Source organism: Heloderma suspectum, chromosome 5, assembly GCF_057233095.1.
Source record: "Heloderma suspectum isolate Gila_16-S chromosome 5, 16-S_ref, whole genome shotgun sequence".
NCBI classification, from domain to species: domain Eukaryota; kingdom Metazoa; phylum Chordata; class Lepidosauria; order Squamata; family Helodermatidae; genus Heloderma; species Heloderma suspectum.
The window spans coordinates 113,602,972-113,623,487 of record NC_139462.1 but is presented as its reverse complement, the minus strand read 5'-3'; the positions used below and the strand labels follow the sequence as shown (position 1 = coordinate 113,623,487).

Here is a 20,516-nt window from a genome sequence, read left to right as displayed (position 1 = left end):
CAGATCTTCAGTATATTCTTGCCACCTTTTCTTGATCTCTTCTGCTTCTGTTAGGTCTTTGCCATCTTTGTTTTTGATCATACCCATTTTTGCCTGGAATTTACCTCTGATGTTTCTAATTTTCTGGAAGAGGTTTCTTGTCCTTCCTATTCTATTATCTTCTTCCACTTCCGCGGATTGCTTGTTTAAAAATAATTCCTTATCTCTTCTGGCTAACTTCTGGAATTTTGCATTGAATTGGGCATATCTCCCCCTATCACTGTTGCCTTTTGCTTTCCTTCTTTCTTGGGCTCCTTCCAGTGTCTCAGCAGACAGCCATCTTGCCTTCTTGGTTTTCTTTTTCTTTGGGACGTTTTTTGTTGCCTCTTCCTGAACAATGTTGCAAACTTCTGTCCATAGTTCTTCCGGGACCCTATCTACTAAATCTAGTCCCTTAAATCTATTCTTCACCTCCACTGCATATTCATTAGGAATATTAGTGAGCTCATATCTAACTGATCTGTGGGTCTTCCCTATTCTCTTTAGTCTGATTCTAAATTGTGCAATAAGAAGTTCGTGATCTGAACTACAATCAGCTCCAGGTCTTGTTTTTACCAACTGCATAGATGTCCGCCACCTTTGGCTACAAAGGATGTAGTCAATCTGATTTTGGTGTCGACCGTCTGGTGAAGTCCATGTATAAAGTTGTCTCTTAGGTTATTGGAAGAGAGTGTTTGGTATGCACAGTGAGTTGTCTTGGCAAAATTCTATCAGCCTATGCCCTGCTTCGTTTTGTTCTCCCAGACTATGCTTGCCTGTAATTCAAGGTGTCGTTTGACTACCCACCTTAGCATTCCAGTCTCCTGTAATGAAAATAACATCTTTTTTTGGCGTATTATCCAGTAGGTGCTGCAGATCCTCATAGAACTGATCTACGTCTGCTTCTTCCGCATCTGTGGTTGGGGCGTATATTTAAATGGCTTACCCTGAATTCGAATTGCGATCATTCTGTCATTTTTTGGATTGTATCCAAGCACAGCTTTAGCCACTTTATTATTAATTATGAAGGCTACTCCATTTCTTCTGTGGTCCTCTTGTCCACAGTAGTAGATCTGGTGGTCATTTGATGTGAAATGGCCCATTCCAGTCCATTTCAGTTCACTGACACCCAAAATGTCTATATTTAATCTTGACATCTCCCCAGTAACCACATCCAATTTGCCCTGGCTCATAGATCTTACATTCCAGGTTCCTATGGTGTGTTGATCTTTAGAACATCGGATTCGTCGTTCACCACCAGCACCATCGGCTGCTAGCCGTCCTTTTGGCTTTGAGCTAGCTGCGTCATCACATCTGGGGCTAGTTGAACTTATCCTCTGTTCCTCCCCAGCAGCATTTTGACCTTCTTCCGACCTGGGAGTCCCATCTTCCGATGGTATACCAACATATCGCTGGTTGTACTGATGCATTTAGTTTTCATGGCAAGAATACTGGGGTGGGTTGCCGTTTCCTTCCCCAGGGATCGTATTTAGTCTGACCTCTCTGCCATGACTTCCCATCTTGGGTGTCCCTTCACGGTTTAGCTCATGACGTCATTGAGGTGCTCAAGCTCCAGCACCACGACAAGGTAACGATCTCCTTTGCTGAAGGTTTAATATTTTAGGCTGCACTTTTTAAGTAGTTTAGGGCCAAATTAGATTTTTGGTGGTGGACCTGGGATTGGGAATCTGAGTTGCCGCCAAAAAGCTGCAGTGCGGCACGGGAATGCTGAAATTTGTGGCAGAATGTGGAGAGGATGTTTGCCCTTAAAACAGAAATATTTTAAATAAATAAAACTCCTAGCCCCACCTACTCCATCCTTCCCATAGCCGTCTTGCACAGGATGTGGCAAATATGCATCTACGGTTCCATCTAAACTGCATCCTTCAGTGCCATTCTGCATATGGCAGTGGAGGCTGGTGCCTCTGATGTCAGTGGGGCAGTAAATCCATTACAGGTTCCAGTCAGAACCAGCACCTTGGATAGCTCCTTTGGAGTTCTGACTGAAGCTCAGAGTGGCTATTGGAGCCAGCAGCCTCTGCTGGCATATGGTGCTTCCCTCGAGTCTAGCTAGACACATCTTCTCCAGAGCATAGCTGTCTTCCTACTGGGCATATGGGACCTTGACCCTGGGCACTGGCGATGGTGTCATTTGTATGCACAGTTACATTTCATACCCAGCCCAGGATTTTCCTATTCCATCCCCAACAAACCGCATCAAGGTTAAAGCCAAATTCAAAAGCAGGAATGGCTGTATAGGGGCCCCTGTACCCATTTTTAGGTATACACCTAAGACTTGATAAATGTTAATCTAAAAATCGAATGCTGAATGTGACAAACAACTTCATAAAAACATCCGTGTCGTACAAATACACTCACCAAAGAGATGGGATTGACTGTGGCTTGCTGGTGAGTTTACTCTTGATGGCAAATCTGGGTTTGTTGCTGTGTAAGATGTGAAACAGCCCAAACAAATCAAGGAAATTACAGAGGGCTTGGAACACCTTCCTAGGAGGAAAGTTTTTAACGTGTTGGGGAATTTTTTGTTTAGGAGAAAGAGTCAAATAAATGGGGTGTGGTGCTAAAAGTTTTTAGAATCATAAATGGTGTGGAAAAAGTGAACAAAGATATATTTTTCTCCCTGTCTCAGAGTTAGACCTTGGGGTCTAAATGTGGTGATGGACACTGGCATAGATGGCTTCAAAGCAGAATTGGGCAAATTCATGGTGGAAGACCCTTCTAGTGATTAGCTTTTACCCTCGATGACTAGGTGGAACCTCCATGATTAGAGTTTTGAGAGCCAGGAACTTTTGATAGCATGTGTCCAGATAAGGAGAAGCCCTTGCGGTCTTTGGACGCCAGGGATCAAATTACATGTGTTAAATATGGATCATGCAGCTCTGATTCTTTCTTCTACTCAAAAGTAAGTGGGGGAAGTGATCCGAATCAGGATTGCAATACAGAACAGTAGAGGTTTAAACCTTCCTTCCCCAGCTGTGACTTCCACAAAGACATTCCCCCCACACCACTGCACAGCAATTAACAATAGTTTTTTTAAAAAAAACCTCCCATAGGCACCAAAGGGAGGGCGTTTTGGTTTTTTACTATTGTTAACAGCTGTGCAGTGTAATGGGAGATTGGGGGGGGGATTGTGGCTGGGGAAGGAAAGTTTAAGCATACGTATCTGCTGTGTTTCTGATCAGGACCTGGCCCTCCCGTGCTTACCTTTGAGTAAAAGAATCAACAACATGCTGCATATTTAACCTACTGTGTAGTTTGAGCCTTACATTTTGTGTTACCTGGGCCTGATGCTCTGTGGCCACTCTGGGCCAACAGCCACCTCCACCAAGAGTTCTGAAAGCCAAGAGTTGATGACACCATCTGCCTGACAAAGCCTTCGGGACTCAAGGAAGAGTGCAAACGAAACTAGTGGAAACTCTGGAATGAAAGTACTCTACGTAACCTTCCTCAGCTTGGCGCCATCCAGGTATGCTGGCTGGGAGGTGCTGAGAGTTGTAGTCCAACACATCTCAGGGGCACCAGGTTGGAGAAGGCTGCTCCAGAATGTTTTTTTCGTGTTGGTCCTATTTCATTACATAAACCTCTTTGAAGACTTTGTGTGGCAAAGCAATCTATAAATAAAAAATAGAAACAGTATACTTCTGAATTAAGGATGTCAGATACATCCATTCCAGGGGTGGAGTTCGATAAGTTTTCCTAGGCTCAGCCCCTCCAGACTTGGTTTTGTTTCCTGCAGTGGCTCCCAACTTGATCTGCAGTGAGTCGGGCCAGTTTGTGGATTTTCGGGGAATTTTGCATATTTTGGAGGAAGGATTTGCAATTTGCGCCTATTCAGGTGCAATTTGTGCAAATTCTGCCACAAATTGCAGAACCTTCCCAAAAACAAATGCGCAAAAAAGTTCCTGGAGTTCAGGGAAAAACCTGTAGCTCGGCTCATAGACACAAATCGAGTTGTGCACACCGTGGAACTCTGTCGAGTCAAAAAAGAATCAAATTTCCCAGTGATAGACATCCGTACTCTGAATGCCAGTTGCCAGGGAGATAAACAGCGGGAAAGGATTGTTGCCTGCGTGCTTGGCTTGTAGGCTTCCCGGAAGCATCTGGCCAACCAGTTATTGGACGCTGGACTAGATGGAACTTTAGGCTCATGTAGCAAAGATCTTATGTTCTAGTTGGGCAGGAGAAGCAGTAGTGGTGGGAAAGCGGAAGTGTGTGTGTGTGTGTGTTGGAGGGTGGGGTTGTCCTGGAGTTAAGGATATGTGGATTTATAATTGGATTCCTGTTCTAAGCACCCTAATCCATAATAGCTTTAGGTCTCCTGAATATTGGTGCTTTTGTCCTTTTGCGATTTTGCATTTAACTTCAATATAAATAAGCATGAAAAATTCTTGTACATCAGCATCTTTTTAATTTACATTTTTATTTCGGTATACAGTTCAAAAAACATACTTAGAGTACACAACTTTCTTCTCCATACCTACCTTTCTAAACAATAAAAATGTCGGGTCAGACTATGCGTGGTACTTAATGTGGCACTTGTAGCTGCATGAATCTTTTAAAAATGGTAAATAGCATTTGGTAAATAACAGCATGTGGAGGGGGTTAACCTTGTCCTCCCCTGCCACAGTTGCAACTAAAATGGCCCCTCCACAAAGCTGCTTTAGCCCCTGTAGGAAAGTTCCAATAGCTTTTAGTGTCACATGTAGCTTGGAACTTCAAGCAAACAATTTGAGAAGGGGAAGAAAGGGAAATGATGAAGGTGGACTATGTGGGGCAGAGGGACAGGAAATGTGGAAAGAGATGAGAGGGGGGAAATTGATTATGGTAGTTTGTCTTATGCAGTTTTCTTGTTTCAGGTCGAAAAGTCAAGCTGGTTATCTCCGTCAGAGTTGATCAAAGGTGTCTGTGTATAATATCTGTATATCAAGGTAAGTATATAGTAAATAATGAGTTCCTTAATAGCAAGTTCTGATAGCACTTCTTCCCACTAATCTATTAAAGGAAGAATTGTGGTTTTTCAGAAGTGGAGGACTGTTTTTGCACTAGGGCTTCACAAATCAGCATTTCTTATAGCAGTGTATCTCAAAACTGATAGTCCAAAACACAGACTGATGGAGACCATGCTTATTTCTGATTCCCCACCCCCAAAGTCTTTGGAATAATTGGAAATGGATTTGAGGGATTAACTAGTCTTTCAGCTCGTTTCCCCGGGTTCCTTTTAGAAAAGTGCCAAATGCTAAGCTATTATAGAGAGATAATTATTATAGATCCCAGCCACTACGGTTTTGCCCTCCAGAATTTTTGAAGAAATCAGGTAGTAGGAAAATTATTAATTAATTGAGCACTTAGTGTTCTGACTTCTTTTAATATCAATTAGTGCTTTTGCCTTCTATGTTCATAGCATTCCTTCATTAATTGTTTTAAACATCACTTTATCAGCAACGAATCCAAATGAGCTGACAGTTGTGTTTTGTACATATATATACAAAATTGATCAATACAACTCACTTGGATCCTTCAGCATCATTGATCATGTCATGTTCTGCTGAATAATTGGCTGGTAAAATTGAGTTTTTAGAAACTAATGATTCAGTGGTTCTTGGGTCAATTCAGTAAGAAATTGAACTTGGTTCGAACAGAAGATTAAAAAAATGCACTCTTTCTTCAGGGATGTCACATTTCTGGCTGCCATAGTTTTCTATTACATAATGCCAGTTCATCACTACATACAGTATTTAAAGGACGTGGAAATGTTGGAACGTCGTGTGGATTCTAGAACACCGACAGTCTCTTCAGGCAATCTCATATTGTATTGCACAAAGTGATTTTGTGGCGGTAATGCCTCTGACAGAGATTGGCTGAGCCACAGAGATGCAGGGCAGGCTGAAGCATTTCTGAATTCTATTGGCTGATCTTTCTAAATCCTAGAGAGGATCAAGTAAAGCAGAAGGGCCAAGGGAAGGAAGAGAAGCAAGAATGTGAGGAAGCAGTGATCGGAATGAAGCAGAGGAAACTAGGAAAGGAAGATTGGAAGAGAGAATGCTCCAGGCTGGAATGAGGGGGAAAGGAAAAGGCTGGAGGGAGTATTCTGCAAGTCAGTTTACTATTCTCTATCTCGGCCTCTTCCTTCCATCTGCAAAATGGGGATAATACTGGCTTACCTTGCAGGAGTATTGTAAGGGATATTGATAAATGCACATGAAGCTCTTTGAACATTTGTGTTATATAAGAGCTAAATGTTATTAGTACTATTGTCAGATTCTTAGAAATCTAACTTCCATATCAAATATCTTAAAAGGTAAACTGGACTTCCAGTAAATTTCTATATCATACTTTTCTGAAACAATACTGCTGCAGTTAGTTTTACCGTTTGAGCTGAGAACTCAGAGTGAATACGTTGCCCAATGATTTTGGAAATTGGGCAAAAAACATTTGGTATGTATAAAAGGGGAAAGTTATAATGGGGGGGGGGGAGATGTTGGGGATGGTCATGCCAAAGATGAGGATGAGTCCCCTTTGATTTCAGCTGGAGAAAGTTCAGTACATGCTCAGATCAATGGACTTCAGCTGCATTATGCCCAATATTTTTCTCCATATAAGAGTCCCTTTGAATTTTTAAACTCTTCTCTTCAGACTTTGACAGAATTTTTAAAATTTGTCTCGCGGAACTGTGATGAATCTATGAACTGTGTATTGTAAAATGGTTTTGGACAGCATTTTTAAATTTAGTTCATACAAATTGCAGATGAGGTGACAAAACTGGAATATAACACGCCTGGTAAGAGAAACACATGATTGATTGTTTCTCCATATAAATCTCCCTACATAATCACTCCCCACTCCCAACCGCTAGTTGTAAAGAGAGAAGAGTTCTAGCCTGTCACAGATAAGGCTAGGATAGGACTGCTTTTCTTGAAATGCTAATTGTCTATGTGTAGGGTAGTTGTGTATCCTCCACCAGCAGTCTGTACAGGTACAGTTCAGGAAGAGTTCTTCCACCTCCCCAGCCCTTTGAGTCAATTGGGCCTTTAACAGGCAACGGGGAATGCAAATCCATCTGTCCCCTCATTCAGAACTAACGTGTGAATTAGTTTGACAGGTTCTTGGACTACATAGAACTGGCCTTCTGTTAGCCTCATTATGAGGTGACTAAAGTGTTTTGTTTTTTAAAAAAGTTTTTAATCTTGCATTTTCCACTAGGATTGAGAGCACATACTCTGTTCTTGGTCCACCAAGTAACTTATTCTAGTAAAAGCTTTTGGCGGTATTACACAAACGTGTTTGGGGTGGGGGACGGGAAATGAAGGCATGCTTGCTGACAGCTTTTAAAACCAAGTGTTTGTCTTCTGGCTGCTCAGCTTCAGTGCTAAGACGTGGGCACTTTTGTGAATAGTTAATATAAGCAAATCCGCCACTGACATATTTTTACCTACTTGGAGAGGTGACAGACTTATTTTCACAATATTAGTGCTGAACAGATGCTTAATGTTACAACTGGATTTAAAACTTCGGGGTGTATGAGGGGCTCAGACTAGGAGGCTAGGTGCTATTCTGGTAAGCTGTCTAGGTCTCAGGGCCCTACACCTTCTTCATGTGTTACCCAAAGGGAGCTTCATGCACTTACTGAGGAGCAGGGCCACACTCCTGGCCCCCTGTGTCAAGCATGCTGCCTGGCCCTGCAATATCCATCTGTTAGCAGCTGCTCATACATATGGTTCTTCCCTGCTTATATGCAGACTCCCTTGCAGTTGGGACACCCAATCACATGGGAACTTAGGTGTGAGGCCCTGTGCATTTGTAACACTTTTTCTTCAGGGTCTCTAAAGGGACTTACAGCAAAGGCTTTGTACAGGGACAATTAACATATATTTTAATATCTTAATTAAAACAATAATAATGCACATGTAATAATTTTACATGCATAACCCACCGAAACAATAAAACAGAGCACAGCCCTCCCAGAGTTCTATCTTTTTTTCAGTTTGAGTCCACAACAAAAATATAAATAAAACTTCTGTCTGAAGCTTGATTTTTTTTTTCTGCTGGCCAAAGAAAGAAAACAGTCTCAATTCCATTCACTGCAGCTCTGTAGCAATCTTCTCAAGGTGGATCAGGATCCAGCAACGCAGGAACAACTTGGTCTTACAGCAAGGAGAAAACAAGCTTCGTCCACTCTGCAATTGTGCTAACTGCCTAAAATGGTGGCCACTCCGTAAATCACTCCTTTACTGAGCATGTGCAGAATAGTCCCTCAGAATTCTTAAAGAAAAATATGCCAGTGGGTTACACATGCGTAGGTTTCTTCCCTACAGAGAACGACACAAATGTGTGGAAGTCTGTAGCTGGGGCCAGGATGTCCAGTGCCAGGAGCAGAGCCAGGAGTGCAGCCCGCTTCTCAGTAGTACTGTGATTGACCACTTCCTTCTAGTTGACCACTGAAGGAAACGGTGTGCATCATCAGCCCAAGCAATTGGCACGCAGAATGAAGCCTCAGGATTGGCTGAACTTAGCTGTCTACTAAGACAGTAGATTATTTGATTAACAGAATGGTACCTTCTGCCAGCTGTCGCCCCCAGCTCTAGGAACTGACCTAAAAGACTCTGGGTTGGAAAAGACACTAGAAAGGCACCAACACTGCAAGCAATGTATTCCTGTCCAGCAAACATTTCTACAGATAACTGCCTCATATGAAGATTCTTGGTCACTAGTTTACGTCAGACAACTGAAACAAAAATACAAATATATAGTTTATCTTGGAATATCTGTAATATAATAATGTATGTCCTGTATTGAGCCACTAATAAGCGCAGTATATTTGCTGATTTGCATATATTAATTCATCTAACTGTACTGTGTAGCTAGATCTGTGTGCTTCTGGAAGTTTCTAACAGTGTTCTGATCTGCATTCTTAAGATGAATGTCTACCTAGAAAACTTAAGAGATGCAGCTTTGTGTTAATTCATATAAAGCACAGAAGTATATTGAATCAGTCTTATATACTTATGGGCATGCAGTCGCATAGAGAAATGTATTGTGTGAACCAGCCATTCATGGATATGACAGGAAAAATTTCAAAGATTGCAACTAACTTTTTTCTAGCTGTTGTAATCGGATGGATTTCTGCTGGTCATGTGTGCAGTCAGCCAATTCACACAATGCAGCTGTTTATATGAATGCCTGTCCAGAAACAATTGGGACTGCTTGTTTGGGGGGGAGGGGGATGTTTTGTGTGAACAAGCCATTTATGAGCAATCTGTCATGTCCCCCCCCCCCCCCGAAACTTGCATCTGGCTAACTAGCTTCTGGAGGTTTGTTGGATGTATGTCTGGCTACTCCCAAGTTACAAATACAGGTATATTCTGGACGCTTCCCTACATGTATCTCAAGAAATGCTATGGAAAAATAATATGAGAAGAAATTCCGAACGTTAACAGAATGATCTGGCAGTTTAAAGTTGTTGGTAACTGAGTTGCCGAAAGCAAAGATAATAATTTCAAGTTGTGACATTTACTAGGAAATTGCTAAGGGCCAGTTTGGATGTAGGAAATATTTAACAGGCCTGCGGGTATAATAAACATGTATTACTGCTGGAGATAAACATTTCATTTTTTTTAAGTGTAGCATTCTGCCTTGTACTAGTACTACTTAGTCTGAAATAATTTCCATTGCTTTCTGCGGGACTTGTTTCTATTTGCATGCTTAGGATGGTTATAATGATTTATATTCCACCTTTTTATTGGAGCATTTAGGCAGCATGCAAAAAATAAAATAGTGAAATAACATCAAAATAACAATAAACATAAAATAAAAATTACAAGCAATTTAAAACAGAACAGACTAAAAACAGCAACTGCAGAAGTAAATCCTGATTTCTAACCAGATTCTGAAAGAACCTGCTGAAATAATACTGTCTTTACTTCTCAAAGCAGGCAATAATGAGGCCTTTTGGGAGGCTATTCCAAATCTTGGGTGCCACAACTAAAAAAGCACTCTCCTAGATACCTGTCTACTGTACATCCAATGGTGGAGGGACTTGAAGCAAGGTGTCTACAGCTAAGTTGTTAGGCGGACTCATATGGTCTGATGGTGTGAGATGGCATAGATCACAAGCTGAATATGAGCCAACAATGTGATGTGGCTGCAAAAAAGGCAAATGCTATTTTGGGCTGCCTTAATAGAAGTATGGCTTCCAAATCACATGAAGTACAAGTTCTCCTCTACCCAGCACTGGTTAGGCCTCTTCTTGTGTCTAATTCTGGGTACCACACTTTAAGAAGGACATAGACAAACTGGAAAAGGTGCAGAGGAGGGCAATGAAGATGATCAGGGGACTGGAAACAAAGCCCTATGAGAACAGACTTTAAGAACTGGGCATGTTTAGCCTTGAGAAGAGAAGACTGAGGGGAGACAGGATAGCGCTGTTCAAGTACTTGAAAGGTTGTCACAGAGAGGAAGGCCAGGATCTCTTCTCAATCATCCCAGAGTGCAGGACACGGAAGAATGGGCTCAAGTGACAGGAAGCCAGATTCCGGCTGAACATCAGGAAAAACTTCTTGTCAGAGCAATACGACGATGGAACCAATTCCCTAGGGAGGTGGTGGGCTCTCCCACACTAGAGGCATTCAAGACAAAGCTTGGACAGCCATCTGTCAAGGATGCTTTGACTGGGATTCCTGCATTGAGCAGGGGGTTGGACTCGATGGTCTTATAGGCCCCTTCCAACCCTAATATTCTATGATTCTGTGAGATTATTCTTGAGGTATTTTGGCATTTAGGACTTGAAAGGTCAAACCCAGCACTTTGGTGTGTTTTGGAAGGAGTGGACAGGAAAAACCACTGGTTTTCAGAAAGGCTTTATGATGAGAACATCCTGAACAGAATGCATGATTTTGCTGGTATTCATACCTGAATCATAAAGGCTGGAGATGGAAAAGGAGCAAATGTTTGGCTGAAGCCCTGCAGTCTTGTACCACTCCAGTGATTGACACTTATTACTTCTGCCCCCACCTGGGGAAAAACAAAAACAAAGTCCCCCCCCCCCCCCGCTGGTTGGCTGAGCTTTTCCCCAAGTGCAGGGGGACGCTGCAGTGGTAGCAAGCGATGGCACCAATGGGGTAAGGAAAGATTGCAGGATTTCAACCAGCCCTCAAGTTGCCAGTATGTCTGATAGTTCAGGTTTGAAAATAAATTTGGAGTACATCTAAAAAGCATGCTGTGAGCACTCTTTTTACCATACATCTGCCTTTGTCTGAAAGGAACCACAACTGAGCCTTCGTTTGTTTTAAATTCTCTCGTGTACCAATTTCCAAAGGTGTATCAGAGGCTTTAACCGAGCTGTGTAACAAGTGTAGGCTTTAGAACACAACTGTGCTTAGGGACACACATGTCTTGAGCCTGTTTTGGGCATCTGGCCAGGGCACAATGCCATAGTAATGATGGGGGAAATATAGTTTGGTATTCATGCATCCCTCTGGAGTATTCTCAAATGCCTTTTTAGAAAGCCATGTGGCTCATATGAAGGTAACTGGAATAGGCAGTAGCTTGGCTGCAAAGACTTTATAGGCCTGGTGAGTGCTAGTTGGCTTGGAGAGTCAGCTGACAATATTCAAGCTGGGAGGTCAGCTGACTGTCTTCAGGCCTTAAGGTCAAGACTGCCTGGGTTCCTGAGGACCCAGAATGCTGGTGGTGCAGGAGGTAGGGTGCTCCAGGAGACTGGCTGCTGGAGGCCCTGATTTGAGAGCCCGCTTGGTGCCTTACGAATACAACAATTGTCAAGGAAAGCCTGTAGCTCAATGGTAGATTGCATATTCTGAATTTGAATTCCAAGCATCTAGGATCTTGGGTGGCCGGGTGCTGAAAGACCCTCGCCTTGAAGAGTCCTTGCCAGTCAGGATAGACAATACTAAGCTAGATGAATCAGTGGTGTGACTCAGTATAAGGCAGCTTCATAGGTTCCTTTGTTTAATGGAATGGAGGAAAGCTTGGGGGACACATTTCCATCACTTAGGAGAAGAGTTGTAGTTCAATTGAAGGGCATGTGCTTTTCATGAAGGAAGTCCCAGATTCAATCCCTGGCATTTTCAAGTAGGGCTGGAAAAGTTCCTGTCTGAGTCCCTGAAGAGTTGCTGTCAGTCAGTGTAGACAATATGGAGTTAGATAGACCAGTGGTTTGTCTCAGTATGAGGAAAATTCCTGTATTTCTAAATACGGAGTCTTAAATATGTGCCCATTTTTTATTTTAGTAACGTCTGCACATATTTTCAGGGCAACTTACATAATAAAAAAGAACAAATATAACAAGTTAATAGAATTTCAAAAGCAAAACAATAGCAGGAAAAAAAAACTGGCAAAAATAGAATCAGTACAGTTTAACAAAAGCCTGGGGAAATAAAAGGGTATTTTTCTGGCAGTGAAAATATTCCCAATTTGTGCCAGGCAGGTCTTCCTGGGAGGATAACTCCATGAACAGGTTCTGTCACTGAGAAGGCCCTCTCTCTGTTCACCACCCACCTCTCTTCCTGATTTCTTATCCATCCTATCCTTGCTTTCATTTCCCTCTTTTATTCCTCTGTGGCATAATTTATGGTAATTGCTTGTACTTGCTTTTCTGGTGGTGGGGGCACCTTGAGGAGGGCCTCTGAGGATGGTCTCTCTGCATGGGCAGACTGATGTGGACTCAAACATTTCTTCAAGTACCTTCTCCTTCTAAGCCATGCACAGCTGTTAAGGTAAGCACCAGCACCTAGAACTGTGCTCAGAAATGGATCAGTGAAGATGTCTAATAATTGGCTAGATATATGGCCACTCTCTGGTCCCAGTCAAAAGTCTTACTGATGTATTTTGTACTAACTGAAGTTTCTGAACAGTCTTCTAAGGCTGCCAATGATGCACTGCAGTAGTCTAACCTGGAGGTTACAAGAGAATGAAGGAATATTGCTAGGCTATCTCTAATGGCACCAGTCTTAGCTCATGGCAGGTACTCTGAACTGCTGATGCCACTTGGGCCTTCAGCAATAAACCTGGATCTAATAGCAAACCAGATTGAGAACTTCTTCCTTCGGGGGAGTGGAACTTTATCCAGAATAGGGGGAAATCCACCTCAGTGGCTTGATTCATCTAGTGAACGGCTTCAATATGGGTATCAGCCATGCCAGATGGAAACCCCTGAGGGCTCTCAAAATTCATCACTTTCTGTTATCTTCTGAGGATGGACCATTCTAATAGGTCCACCACCCTGCAGAGGTGAATAGCCATTGTCAGTCTAGACCTAAATAGGATGTGATCTGACTGTGGCAAAACAGTAGAAGCAAAAACCCACCACCACCAAATCACTCACGACATCCAGATATGACCAGCAATATGCATCCATCTGATAACATGTTGGGAGAGGCCCATGATTATCATGGCGGCCAAGAAATCCTGAGCTGCCTCTGACAAGGCAGCCCTGGCATGGATTTTGAGGTCTGTCAGGAAGACAAACATGGGAGTCCTCAACACCAAGTCCAAAACCACCTCCATCAGCTCAGGTGGGGAGACTGTTAGGTACACTAATAAAATCCCCAATTGGACCTGAGTGCCCAAAACAAGTACAAACACTCAAAACCGGCACCGATATGGAAAGGAAGTCTAGAGAGGGACCAGAACAACCCTCCCCTTCCCCAAACCCATTGAGCCCCTATACTTTAACTGAGAGGTGTTGTTAATTTTTTGTCTCTAAAAGCTTAGAAATGTTAGTATTGGTCCAACCTGCAGCTAACGCCAGAAAAATTAATGTAAATACTACTTGATGTTAATTAGGGACTGTTAATCCAGAACTGTTAATGCAAATTTTTCATATGGGTGATGATTAGTACTTCCTCATATAGATTACTATTAATTTTTTAATTATTATTATTATTGTATTTATTACATTTCTATAATAAATACAATAATAATATTATTGTATTTATTACATGATCTTCACCACATGACAGCTCCAAGAAAAATGCAGGGAGCAAAACCAACCCCTGTACATGGTGTTTATTGATCTGACTAAGGCCTTTGATATGTACTGTTCTCTGGACCATCCTTCTGAAAACTGGATGCCCTAATATATTTGTGAACATCTTGCGGCTCCTCCATGATGGCAACAATCTTGGATAACAATGGCTCTCAAAGTGATCCATTCAAAGTGGGATCAGGCGTTAAACGGGGATGCGTCATTGTTCCAACCTTATTTGCTATCTTCATCGCTATGATTCTACACCTTGTTGAAGGGAAACTTCCCACTGGTGTAGAAATCATATATCGAACAGATGGAAAACTTTTTAATCTCAGTAGGCTGAAAGCAAAAAGTAAGGTAATTACAACCTCTTCTAGAACTTCAATATGCGGATGATAACATAATCTGCGCACTCTCAGAGGAAGATCTCCAAACTATCCTAAACATCTTCGCAGAAGCATATGAAAAGCTCGGCCTCTCGCTTAACATTAAAAAAACCCAAAGTGCTTTACCAGCAAGCACAAACCAATCCCTCTGTAGTGCCATCAATCCAGCTTAATGGTGTGATGCTGGAAAATGTTGATCACTTTTCTTATCCTGGCAGCCTTCTCTCCACAAAAGCCGACATTGACGCTGAAATTTAGCATTGCCTGAGCTCTGCGAGTGTAGCATTCTCCCGAATGAAGCGTAGAGTGTTCAAGGATCAGGACATTTGCAGGGAGAGCAAAATGCTTGTTTACAAAGCCATTGTACTACCGATCTTATTGTACGCCTGTGAAACATGGACCATCTATAAACGCCACTCCCAACTTCTCGAAAGATTCCACCAAAACTGCCTCCAAAAAATTCTGCAAATTACTTGGGAAGACAGACGGACAAATGTCAGCATACTGGAAGAAGCAAAGACCACCAGCATTGAAGCAATGATTCTCCAACATCAACTTCGCTGGATCGGCCATGTTTTTCAAATGCCTGATTATTGTCTTCCAAAGCAGCTACTCTGTTCCCAACTTATGAATGGAAAACAGAATTTTGGTGGAGAGCAAAAGAGATTTAAAGATGTTCTTAAAGCTAATCTTAAAAAAATGTAACATAAGCATTGAGAACTGGGAAGCCCTAACCCATGAGCGTTCCAACTGGAGGTCAGCCTAAACTAAAGGTGCTATGGACTTTGAAGAAGCACGAGTACAGGGCGAAAGGGAGAAACGAGCTCAGCAGAAGGCATGTCAATCAAATCCTCATCGTGTCCACCTTCCACCTGGAAACCTATGTCCTCACTGTGGGAGGCTTTGTAGATCCAGAATTGGCCTTTACCGCCACCTGCAGACCCACTGCCAAGACTCGTATCTCTGGAAGACAATCTTACACGGTCACGAGTGATCGCCATGATGATGATGATACCACCCCATAGCTGAAGCTCTCTGGGCGGTTTACAAAATTTATGGCATTTTATAATCCATTCTACCCTTTCCTTCCTGTCCCCTTTTTTCCCCCTCAGGCATAATTTATGTTAATTGCTAGTATGTACTGAGAGCACATATTTACTTATGTGAATTCACATGTTCACAAAAATAGTGGGGGAAATTGAGAAAGATCTTGGAATTGTTGTCGATCACAAGCTGAATATGAGCCAACAATGTGATGTGGCTGCAAAAAAGGCAAATGCTATTTTGGGTTGCATTAATAGAAGCATAGCTCCCAAATCCTGGGAAGTACTAGTTCATCTCTACTCAGCACTGGTTAGGCCTCATCTGGAGTACTGTGTCCAGTTCTGGGCACCGCACTTTAAGAAGGATGCAGACAAACTGGAGAGGGTTCAGAGGAGGGCAACAAAGATGATCAGGGGACTGGAAACAAAGCCCTATGAAGAGAGACTGAAAGAACTGGGCATGTTTAGCCTTGAGAAGAGAAGACTGAGGGGAGACAGGATTGCGCTCTTCAAGTACTTGAAAGGTTGTCACAGAGAGGAAGGACAGGATCTCTTCTCGATCATCCCAGAGTGCAGGACACGGAATAATGGGCTCAAGTGACAGGAAGCCAGATTCCGGCTGAACATCAGGAAAAACGTCCTGACCGTTAGAGCAATACGACGATGGAACCAATTCCCTAGGGAGGTGGTGGGCTCTCCCACACTGGAGGCGTTCAAGACAAGGCTGGACAGCCATCTGTCAAGGATGCTCTGACTTGGATTCCTGCATTGAGCAGGGGGTTGGACCCGATGGCCTTGTAGGCCCCTTCCAACCCTACTATTCTATGATTCTATGAAATAGTATGTAACCCTCAGTTACAGAATGTGGGAAAAGACTCATGAAAAACCATAGAAATTGTATGAGTTTAATGTTTCTAATCTTCCCATAGCTACTGTGCTATTTTTATGCTAGTGCACTTCGGAATGCTGAGATTGATCTCTTCATATTTGGAGGATCAAAGGAATGGGGAAAAAATCAGGATTTGGCCTATGAAGGAACTCTAGCAAATGTCAGTGAAGAAGATTGGTTGATTCTGTCTGCCATTATGGGAGGGAGAAAAACCTCTGACTCAGTTCACATGACTCAAGGGTGCTTAATAAGCCATTGGTGGCTTGTTAACCACCCTGGGTGTGCTGGTTGTGTGTTGGCCCAATTTACTTAATCACCCTCACCAGGCACAGCTTGTCATGATGGTGGGTGGTTGGGGTGGTTAACAAACCACCCAGAACCCACAGCCTGTTGTAGGGTTGCTGGATGATTTGGTAACCCCCGAACCACCCACCCTCGCCTGGTTTGGATGTCATGACAAGCTGCGCCCTTTGAGTTTTTATATAAAGTACACACGCTCAGTGTGCATATGGATTAGTGTGACTAACGCTGAGGATGAGCATAAATACCAATTATGCGTATTCATACGAAGCCATGGAAAATGTGCTTAGATCAGCAACATAATCCTACATTCCATCAGGATATAAGGAGATGTTTTGGTCCCTCAAGGGGCTTGTACTAACCCAGTGGAACATTTTACTTTTGAACAGTAAATTCCCATACCACATCACAAGCCACTTTTGAAACACTCCTCAGTTTCAAAAGTAGTTCGCCATATGGAATTGAGTAGATGGGAGTGCTACTTGAATAAAAATAATTCAAGCACCCTTGATTCATGGAATTAGTTTCACAGTCCTTTGTATCCAGGCTGCAGTCTCAAAAGTAAATACTATGTATACTGATTGGGCATTATATGAAATTCCCTGTTTATATTACCCATCTCTGCACACACTATCTGTTTTTTGTTTATATTCTACAATAACACAAGCCCTATGCAGGCGTTCAAAGCCATAAGCGTTTTGATCTGATTGTGCAGGGTTCCCAGTCGCAGGAAGGACAGTAACTGCATTCACCTGAATGCAGTTACGGTCTCCCTTCAGACCTTCCCCTTGATGCAGGAAGGTTGGGGAGGAAAGAACAGGGCCCATGTGTGGCTCCACAGCCCCACCACACTTGGAGTTTTGAATACTTGCATAGGGCCACGCACACACATACACACACACACACACACTATTTGTATTATTGAGTATGATGATGATCAGTTTGCCATGCTTTGATATTTTATAGACCAAATTTGAGATCTGTTCTCAGCAAGTAAAATTGCCAGTGGGCCATTTAAAGATGGTGGTACCAAGCGAGCACCTCAGATCCTCAAGGTGGCCTTCCGTACATCGCTCTTCACTCCTTACTCCCATCAATGCTGCTACTTCTACCTATTAATTCCACTTTGCCTTGCTTTTTATGTTATGCTGGAGCTTCTCTCTCTCTCTCTCTCTCTCTCTCTCTCTCTCTGTGTGTGTGTGTGTGTGTGTGTGTGTGTGTCTCTTTCTATCTATCTCTTTTTGCCCTTGTCATTTTTTGCTGTTTGAAATACCTATGTAGAGGATGAGGTGGGACCATAGTTCAGTGGTAGAGCACATACTTTTGAGTGCTGAAGGTGCCAGATTCAGTCCCTGATATCTCCAGTTAAAGCATCTTGGGTAACAGGGGTAAGTCAGATATCTGCCTGAGACCCTGGAAAGTCACTGTCCATCAGAGTAGACTATACTGGGCTAGATGAATGAAGAGTTTGACCTGGTGTAAGAGGTACAAGCAGCAATTGGCAAGCAAGTCAAAACCTTTCAGGATGACAGATCAAAGATGTGCTCCTGAGTCAACAACTTTTATTTACATGGGGAAGGAATCTCTTAGGGTCTTAGTTACACACCTTTGATCAGTACTGCTGTCAACTCTCAAGCTAGTGCACATTTGTAGTAAACTGTGCACTGCACCCACTGGAAACAAAGCCCTATGAGAAGAGACTGAAAGAACTGGGCATTTTTAGCCTTGTGAAGAGAAGACTGAGGGGAGATATGATAGCACTCTTCAAGTACTTGAAAGGATGTCACAGAGAGGAAGGCCAGGATCTCTTCTCGATCATCCCAGAGTGCAGGACACGGAATAATGGGCTCAAGTTACAGGAAGCCAGATTCCTGCTGAACATCAGGAAAATCTTCCTGACTGTTAGGGCACTACGACAATGGAACCAATTCCCTAGGGAGGTGGTGGGCTCTCCCACACTGGAGGCGTTCAAGACGAGGCTGGACAGCTACCTGTCAGGGATGCTTTGACTTGGACTCCTGCATTGAGCAGGGGGTTGGACTCGATGGTCTTTTAGGCCCCTTCCAACCCTACTATTCTATGATTCTATTATCTCTGTATATCTGGTTCACATATATACGTGATAACGTTCTCCTGAATGTGCAAACTGACTCCATTATTTTTTAGTAAACGTATGGATGATGGTGGTTCATTTACAGATACAAGTAATTGGCTTTTCGGCTGAAGAATGGAGTAGAAATGCTTGGAATTAAATAAGTACTAACTTGATGCCACAGTCAACAAGTGATGAACATGTATGTCCAAAGTGGCTCTAAGTCTTATATAGCTCATATATGGTTGCTTATCCTGAAATGAAGTCAAACCCATTAAGTAATGTAAGGACTCAGAATAGTGGATCTTGTAACTAAGCTTAGGGTTGTTGTTTTTCTGGAGTTTTCAAGCCCATCATCTCTGGAGAACTGCCCGTAGGATATATTTTGTAGGAAGGAAAAACAAACGAACCAGAAAAACAAGTCCAGAGGAAATAGTGACTCTTCCAGTAGTACTATGATTATTTTTCATTGCTTGTTGTATATTTGGCAAGGACGAGTTAAAAGGAATTCATGGGTTTTGTTACATCTGCTATGACAGGTCCAAGATACCCAGGCATTTTTCAACGGAGCTGATGGGAACTTTAGAAAAGCCAGCTATTGAACCATAAACTCCCTTTTTTTGTGGTGTTTACAATTAACTTCCCTAGGAAGAAGGGGGATATATTTGTGGTTTCATCTTTACTGCACATCTGTTCACATTTCTCTGAAGTGAACTAAAAGAGGATGAGAGATCAAAAGAGCTGAAACTGAATGAGATACTGGATCTATCCCAGTGACTTTTTTATTATTATTAAGCAGACAAGCTCTAATATAATTTTAAAAATCAGCACTGTGCCATTCTATGTACTGTATCTTTTAATCTCCCATTTATGTGTTCAAATCAAGCAAGAGAGAGCTATGCTAAAAAGAAACTGCATTGATTTTTTCTCCCTTTTTCTGATTCCATTAGCTCAGCTTTGGGGCAGGTATGTGTCTTATGATAGTCTCAGAACAACATAATCATTTCCAGGCATCACTGCACATCTTTAATAATGCCTGGAACAACAAATAGTATAAAAGCATACTTAAAAAAACCTAAACACCTTGTATTTACTAGATTTCAAATAGGCGTTTAGATTACCTTGTCAAATTAAACTACTGCTGTGCTACTTATCTTGCTTCACAGGTGCTTGGAAAAGCATCCCTTAATGTTTTGTAGGATAAAAACAGCATGTACAATAAACAAGTGTTTCTTAGGAAAGGAGGTGACGAATAGAGAAGTACTTAGCTTATAGTGGTATCACACAAATATAGTGGTATCACACAAATCTTTAGAAAAGTTTGTTACCTACTCTCTTGCAGACGGTTGCAGCTGAATCATAGATGGCTCATATGACTTGTATAGGAAAGCCAATGCTCTGAGGGAACTTGTAGTGGTAGTAGTGAAACTTGTAGTAGTGATTGGCTAAGTAGACCTAATGTCACAGAACAGCCTAGGAGAGGAGGAGTGGTCGAAGAAGCATGAGAAAGCTGGAGAAGCAGAAGGGTCCAGGAAAGCCAGGGGGAGTAGCAAAAGGGAGTTGGAATGTAGAGTAGTCAATAGGAAAGAGAGGAACAGAAGAATGAGGGGCGCTCTACACATTATTTTATTTTATTAACATTTATATACCACCTTATTTCTAAAAAAACCATCAAGGCAGTGCGCAATGTTTTTAAAACAATAGGAAACAGGAACATTAAAAACATTGAAACAACTGCATCATTTAAAGGGCTAATTTAAAAAAGATGTGTATTCACATCCTTTCT

The 20,516-nt window shown here is 42.3% G+C and overlaps 1 protein-coding gene across 7 annotated transcripts in view; it reads left to right on the top strand.

Annotated features, from left to right (window-relative positions):
* Positions 1 to 20,516, top strand: part of LOC146344277 (cytosolic beta-glucosidase-like) — a 115,920-nt gene that overhangs the window by 25,574 nt on the left and 69,830 nt on the right. For all 7 annotated transcript variants that reach the window (XM_084857026.1, XM_084857029.1, XM_084857024.1 and 4 more), the window contains one exon: positions 4,896 to 4,967. The gene's annotated coding sequence lies outside the window, so the exon portion shown is untranslated. The remainder of the gene's footprint in view (positions 1 to 4,895; positions 4,968 to 20,516) is intronic.